The sequence below is a fragment of the Pinus tabuliformis genome, chromosome 3_1 (assembly GCF_031772625.1).
Source record: "Pinus tabuliformis cultivar Carrire ecotype Pingquan chromosome 3_1, CPIR1, whole genome shotgun sequence".
NCBI lineage: Eukaryota > Viridiplantae > Streptophyta > Pinopsida > Pinales > Pinaceae > Pinus > Pinus tabuliformis.
The window spans coordinates 918,213,358-918,221,929 of NC_142301.1; positions in this window are offsets into that span (position 1 = coordinate 918,213,358).

Genomic DNA, 8,572 nt, shown 5'->3' on the forward strand with positions numbered 1-8,572 from the left:
TCAAAGCATAGCAAAATACCTCAACGTGCTCTTCGTTGTGCATACCAAAAACATAACCCATGAGGTGTGAAAGTGGGTGATTACCACAATCATTGTTAACATACCCCACCTTAAGCTTTCCAGTTCCACCCTCACCTTTTACAGGCAAATGAGGAAGTTGTACAAAAAAACTGAGGTCCAAAATGAGATGCAACAAGAAGGAAATGATCTGCATATTTCCAGTTGATTTCTAAAGTCAACACTGGTTCAAAGGGATAAGAAATTGCATGAAATGGTTAAACACTTGAAAGAACTGACATCTTTATGTGTCACCTTACAATTGTCTCAACTTCAAAAAACTTACTGTCATGATACTCGCAATCATAGACACACTGAAAAGTGTGTAGCACGTTGCAGATTTATTCTAGAAAATCAGGATGCAGTAACAAAGCTTTCTTGTAACATTTAATAGCAACCTCAAGAAGACCGTTATCCTTATAGGCTTTCTGGAAGTCCCCTGCTTGCCAAGATTGACCATGCAATCACAAAATTTGGTTGTATTATCAATGCCTCCATATAGCACAAGTACACATGTTGAGTTAATCCTTGTGCCTTGAGCATATTACCAAGGTTGTTGTAAGCATCAACCAAATGAGGGTTAAGCTACAGTGCCTGATGGAAACAATCGGTTTCTTCTGATAACCTTCCTTTCCGCATGTAAGCACTAACGAGATTAGATCATGCATCACATAAATTCAATCTTACCTTAATAGAAATTGAGTAGAATTGAATTCCCAAATCAATGCTTCCTTTTTCATTCCACTAATTAGCCATATTTCCATAACACTTTGTGAATTAAGAATCAATTGTTAAAGCCTCTTCATTCTTGGCAATGCACATGTCAAATTTATTTTGGCATAAACTTGCAACTGAGCATGGTCTAGACCATGCTTCAACTATCATAATTGTTGAAATATCTCTTATTTTAGACCATGCTTCAACTATCATAATTGTTGAAATATCTCTTATTTTAGACCATGCTTCAATTGTCATAATTGTTGGTTATGGGTGTTGTGAAGAGATGGAGGGACTTGGGTGAGGAAAAAGGATCAACAATATCTTAGGGAAATCAAATTTTGATTGATTCCCCAACATGCTTGCGCTTCTGATTTCCTATTCCTGCGTACCCCATTGGAAGTGGGATAACACCATATGTATGCTAAGTCGATCAGAAGGAGGAGCTAGTACCTTTGCAGGGTTCAAACATGGCATGAGAGAACGGGAGTGACACTTTGTTGTCATGAGAACAATTGTGCATCGGTCAAGAAAGTACTGGCAAACTACAGGAGCCTATTAGCATTGTTGGGCGTGGAGCCTAATTATCTTCTGTATTCAAAGGTATCGCCGCATTGGACCCCAGTTCGTAATGGGGCAGGAATGCAGCCTGTAAAGTATTCGCTGCAGGGGGGTCTAGGGGGTGGCGACTACGACCTTTGGGAGCCCCCCCTAGCAGGGGGATCGGGGGCAGCGCCCCCGAAGCTAAGAATAGTGTTTAGTCAATTTAACATCTTAAATCTAGTCAATTTAACGTCTTAAATTGCTCTACATAAATTATCAATCCGAGTATCATAAACTTATGAAGTGTGGTGCACCATATGTGCTTAGTTAACCTTTTTCTTACTTCGTTGTTTTATAGATTTTATTTTTTTTTGGGGTTTTGTTCTTGTTGATCTCCTAAAGTATCTAATGCAAATGGAAATCCTATTCTAAGGTCTTAAGAATACTTTTAAAGGTCAAGTATGGATGTAGATTTCAAGACAAAGTCTATGTCCCTAATGGTAACTTCCAAAACTTAGCACTTCAAAAGATCTTAAAACATGTTATTGATGGAATTAGTACTTAAACAAAAGTGTAAGTATGCAGCTACTTCAATCAAGCAAAAGATGAAATACTGATCATGAAATCACTGTCTCTGCTGCTTGTCTAAATACAGAAATAAAAGTTAAGCTATTGCACTCAAAGAAATAAAAAATTGCAAGGAAAGTAAAACTAAAATCAAATTACACATTCATAATTCGATCCCTCGCCATTAGTCCCGCTATGGCTTTCGGAGGTAACCGTCAATGATATGAGCAATTTAATATCTAATTGCAGAAAAGTAAAACTAAAATTAGATCACATCAATTCATAGTCTGACCCCTCGCCATTAGTCCCGCTATGGCTTTCGGAGGTAATCATCAACAACTTGAGCAATTTGATATGTAATTGCAGAAAAGTAAACTAATATCAAATTACACACTCATACTTCAATCCCTCACCATTAGTCTCGCTATGGCTTTCGGAGGTAACTGATAATGACATGAGAAATTTAATATCTAATTTGCAGAAAAATAAACTAATATCAAATTACACACTCATACTTCAATCCATCACCATTAGTCTCGCTATGGCTTTCGGAGGTAATTGATAATGACATGAGCAATTTAATATCTAATTTACAGAAAAATAAACTAATGTCAAACTACACACTCATATTTCAATCCCTCACCATTAGTCTCGCTATGGCTTTCGGAGGTAACTGATAATGACATGAGTAATTTAATATCTAAGCTAACTAATAAATCCAATGAACATAATTGAATTAAAAAGATAAAAAAAACACAAAGTTAGCAGAGAGGTAAATCTCATGTCACTATTTGATGCAAAAACATGTAAATAAAAACTAATCTACAATCAACCGGTTGAACACACTTACATGAATTAAAATTGCATGAATGGAAAATCTAATTTATCAAACTTGAAAGCAATCAAATAACATAATGAAATCAAAGCAAAATTACAAAATGAAATCTACTCTAACTTACATTCTAATATGCTCCATGACATCTACTTCACATCTCCTTCCATGTTGAGAACATCAAAGCTTTATTCAAATTCTTCAAAATTACAAAGTACAACAAAGCTCTCCAAAGCTTTCAAAAGCCATCAAAGAAGAACTACAAACTCCAAGCTAAATAACTAAAAGCCAAGCCAAGCTAACAAATGAAGGAGAGATCTCCTATTTACACAAAAAGATGAGAGTCATCTCATTAATGAGAGTCCATGAATCTCTCCCTCTACCTCTAGAATCCTAATCAAAATAGGAACTGATAAGACACATGTCTTCATAGAGTTACAATACAATTAGGAGATGTGACACATATCCTCATGACCCCATGATGCTTTCCACTCAAATTCGAATTTGGCCTTAGAGTGCCACATAAGGGTCTTCTATAAGCCTCCTTTCAACTTACACATGTCAACAATCTCAACCCATTTGTTAGGTATAAGCAAATGCACATTATTTTCTAATTTTTAACCACAAATTCACTTAAAAGGCTTAGAATTAATAAAGTTTGGAAAAACATAAATGTGGCCCAATGATAATGAAAGTGGGATGAATGTAGTGACATAGTAGTGAAATGGAGGTGAAATGGAGGTGATATAATGGACATAATAGTGAAAGTGTAATGGAAATGAATGACATTTTCAAGACTCAACATACCCCCCCAACTGAAGCTATTGCATGTCCTCATGCAATATATATTACATTAACTCTTTTGATCCTTGAGCTTTGGCTTAACTTTGCATGATATCATTTGATAACTTCATATTTTTGCAAAGTGTTTTACTTGAACTGCAACATGGTTGGTTCTTGTGTTACAACCAATTTTTTTTTGTTGTTGTTGCATTCTATTTTGATCTTTGAACTTTGCATAATGATATTTTGATTATTTTCGCAAAGTATATCTTTATTGGATTGCATGATGGTTGGTTCTTGTGTGACAACCATGATTTTGTTTGTATCCAATTTATCCTTTAAGCATTTTTTTCAGAAGCCATTTATGCTCATAATAACAATGTAATAGTTAATATATGTTGGAAGTATGTGGGATCCTGAGTATGATATGGACATGAAAAGATATGAATATGAATGTATTCCCCCCCTCCCCCCAACTGATGGTATTGACAATTTTATGAAATGAAGAAGAGAAATGTTTTTCCAACAATTATCATTCTAGCTTTTTATGGAATTATATGGTCAAAAGTTAGAAAATGACGTATCTTAACTTACCCTTTGGAATGGATGAGTTGTATGTGTGGTGGCTGCAATATTATGATCATATTCTTCTTCAAGTGGCTGAACAAGAGGAATCATGGATAAAGAGATAAGATGACTTTTTATTACTTTACTAAAACTTGGTGAATCTGCTCCAAAATGCTGAAAATAATAGTCTTCATGTCTTCAAAACTCATTGGCACAATTCCTACTATGTGAAAAGATGTTCTGATGTCGAACATAGCAGGAAATAGTTGACTTAGTGGCCATTGATGGATTCCAGTAGTGAACACAAGAACTCTCACCATTGATGACAATGAGAGTCAAGATGCCCAAACACATCTTGCTAAGTACGAATGAATTTGCCGATGTCGAGTCACCTAGAAGATCTAACGAACAAGGGAAATTAATGCATTCCCATTGTTTTTCAGCATGAGGACTTGCCATTAAGGCATGCAAGCCTCAAGGTGTTTTTACAAAGAACTTAGACTCAAAGGACTATGGACTCAATAACTTGCATTGAAGCAGGGCTTATTTGCGAAATGAAAATGACAAGGAATGAAAGATGAAAATGGAAGATGGAAATGGAGAGTAGAAATGACAATGGGCAATAAGCATGTGAATGAGCCTCTTGCTTTTATTTGCGGGTTATGAATGGACAAAAAGAGATGGAAAGTATATGTGAATGTAAATGGAAAGTATGAAGTGAAATGAGGTGAATGGTTTATTATGAGGTATGGATGTGATGGATGGATGTGATGGAGACAACAGTATCTGAAAGTTTTTCAAGTGTTTGGATCTGATTTTTCATTAGCATATTTCCTCTTTATTGTTGATCATCCTCTTATGAAACAAATTGGTCTCTTAGAGAGACACCATTCTCTTGTAGTCATTTGTCCTTCCTCTTGGAACCTGCAAAAAAAACTAATATTTCTTCTGCAATGGAATGTAAGATTATCAAAGGAGAGAGGTGATCAATCTCTCTAGTTATGATATTTACACACAAAACTAAGAATTTGTATTAATGAAACAAGTTCTCAAAGGAAAAATCAAAAGAATTTATACCTGCTTTGGAATTGGACTTTAGCTGCAGAATGTCGACAGTTTCTGTAGCTAAAAATTTTGAATAAAAAGTTAGCCATTCATCTTTCATCATCAGTCCAAAATTAATCAATACCTTCAGAAAATTGAGCAAATAACTTATTCATTTCATTTATTCAAAATTATTATTTTTTCTTCACATGTGGTGACTTAGTGTGGCGAATCAGTGATAACACACAACTTTACTTCCCTTTGACCGTGGTCTTTTTCATCGAATTGGATCAAATGAATAGGACACCATCCATGTACTGACATTTCCCCAGCTACCCATCTGGCTTGTTTTACTTGATGACACCTGCAACCTATAGTTTAACAAAAACAGCTGCGGAAAGTGGAATCAGCTGCAGAAAGTTGAACCAGCTGCGGAAAGTTGAATCAGCTATGGAAAGTGGCTTAAACAGTCAACCATCAGTTTTCTGATTTTAAGTTATTTTCTTCATTGTATGCATGTAGGAACTCTGTGAATGGTAGTGGCATATGGGCAAAACAGTTTTAGTGATGAAAATGGAATACCAGGGTACCTACTATTTTGTTGCTCATTTTTTTTTTGTTGAGATATACCCAAGCTGTCACTTTTCTACTGCCTTTTGAATCATAAAACTTGAAGATGAATTTAATCTTTTAGTTACTTAGCAATTAGGCACGGGAACAATTTTGGAGCACTTCGACTATTAAAAAGATGCTTATGCAAGAGTGCAAATATGCAAGAGCTAGCATGCAGAAATGATAGATTATTTTCAAGATCAAATGAAAACCAATGATTTCAAAAATACCATTATAATGCACTAGTCTTTGATATGATTCAGTTCAGCCCACAATTAGCATGCAAACAGTCCCAAAATCTCACTTGAAAAACAAACAAGATAATACTTATTGAGCCTTTAAGTGTATTAGGATTATCATAACTTATTTTCAAGGCTAAACTTCCAGGATTACACTGTTGTAGCAGTTATATCAGACTTCTGAAATACACAAGACTGCTAAGGAAAATGAGCAACAAATCTTCAACTTATAGTTTGATAAACAACTGAAGGCACATCATGATAAAACCTCCACTTCTTCTAGTTTCTAAATCATAAAACAACCCATTTCCCTTTGCTGTCATGCTTCTATTTTCTATTGTCTGTGCCCTGTTCATTATAAAATATGGATGATCATCCGGATTGGCCAATTTTTTCTACCTCATTCACATTTTCACCAACGAGAATTTGAAAGTACCATCTAAATCATACGGGGCTGGAAAGAATTGCCGATAGCATAGGATTGCCATTGTTACGCTGCGAAGAGTGGATAGAAAAATAATGAAATTTTTGCAGCGTGGCTCTGACGGTTAAAAACAGCAAGACATATCCTAAGCTTGCATGGGATTCATTCCACTCCATGGCATACGTAACGTAGCCAACTCCCATAAGATCACATCAAATCTAAAACTATGGAACGTGGAAAGAAAGAGAAGAGTTGTGTGATTTTTTTTTTGAATAAATATAATCAACCATAACTGAAGTACGTGTCAGGAGAGAAGCCGTTATACATTAAAGTCAAGATTGAATGCTAAAAATCTCCATGCCACGTTTATCAATTAGCTGTGAAGAGCCGTATGCAATCGGTTCACGTAATGAAGTTAACACTAAATAGAGTCGTCTTCAATTGGGATTTGGTTGTTAACAGGTGTTAATGAGTTACAAACGGGTGGCATTAAGGACAGAAGACGTGGTATAGTAAGTGCCAGCACATAATCAAATTAGGATTCCTCTTTCTCAGGAACGTTGAATTAAATCAAACATCAAACTATCAGTTCATCAATTGAAATTCCGTTTTTCTTCACGCGGCGGTAAAAAATGAACTCCAAAGAACAGAGGATATCTCCCAAACCACCACAAATTTCTAAAAATTGTTTCTTGGTTATCTAATTAACCCTACTGGCGAAAAAACCCATGTTTTATTTTTCTCAAATTTGCCTCCGTTTGGTCAAATCGTGCTCTCGAAGTTTGACATTTTTCTATGTTTACGTTTTTCTGAGTTAATGTTTTTCACTATTCTACATTTTATGAATTTGTTGCATTCAGCCTTAAGATCAATCTCAGAGGGGGAAAAAATATTGTTTTCAAATGTAATTACAGCGTATGACCCAGTGAATTTCGGTGATATAGCCTCCATGGATTAGGCAGGTTGTGCCAATTCTTGTGCTGCTCATATTTTAGCGAGTAAAGCGTCAAGCATCCTACGAGAACAAAAATTGTTGAAGGAAAACTATAGATCCTTCGTTTCTTCATCCTGGACCCATTTTTCTTATGATAGTGATTCAACCAGGCGTCCCAAGCTATTCTCAAGGAAATGGAGTTTAAAATCAGATTTTGAATACAAGTAGAATGTCCTTGGCATATTCTTTGTGGAAGACACTGTTACTCTGAAGTCTCTGATGGTTCAAAGACAAGAATTGTTGACAAAGGAAGAGGTGATGTGGCACTTAAATCTGGATCGTTAAAGCTTACAGCAATACAAGATATTTTCACAAGTTTGCTACGTATTGAATGAATATGAACACAATCTGGAAAGTTGTCAATCAGGAGGGTATTTTAGTCAAGTCTTTCAAAGAAAACGTGAAAGCTGGGAGAATTCATTGTATTTGTAACAGTTTTTTTTTTTTTTAAAGATCCAACTAGATGCTTTATTTAGGAGATGCTCAGGGTTATCCAGTGAATCCTAAGAAATGAAGGATGAACTTAAGTCCATTTTGGAAAGCAGCAAAGGCTTCAAGGTAAATGAATTGAAATCAGGACTTTGACTGAAGTCTTAGGCTGGTTTTTTTATTGATCTGAGATGGGTGAGTAGGGTAGGATCCATGTCGGGACAATTCTAGAGATGCCCATGTGGTCGGTTTCTTCATTGGACGCCTGTAACCTGCTAAACCTTGAAATCAGCTGTGGAATTCTCAACTAGCCGTGGAATCAGGCTACATTCCACAGCTAAGTTGCAAAACCTTATTAAAATAAGATACAGTGTTTTGAAGACCACTATAGACCATAACTAGTCAATCTTGAACAGTTGAAACTATCAAAGTAGTTGGGTTTCAATTTTTTTGTTTTTTTATTGAATCAATTGAAATGATGAAGTTTATTTTGTCTCCCTTTTTTTCTTTTTTCTTTTTTTTACATAACAATTCTTTTTCTGATCCTCCAGATCACACAAAGTGCAAGAGAAGAGCATACTCAAGAATTATTAATTTTTTTTTTACATAACAATTCTTTTTTTGATCCTCCAGATCACACAAAGTGCAGGAGGAGAGCATACTCAAGAATTATTAATTTTTTTAGATGTAAAAAATAAGGTCTCCTAATTACACTTCCCCGGCAACGGCGCCAAAATGTCTAGTTAATTTAACATCTTAAATCT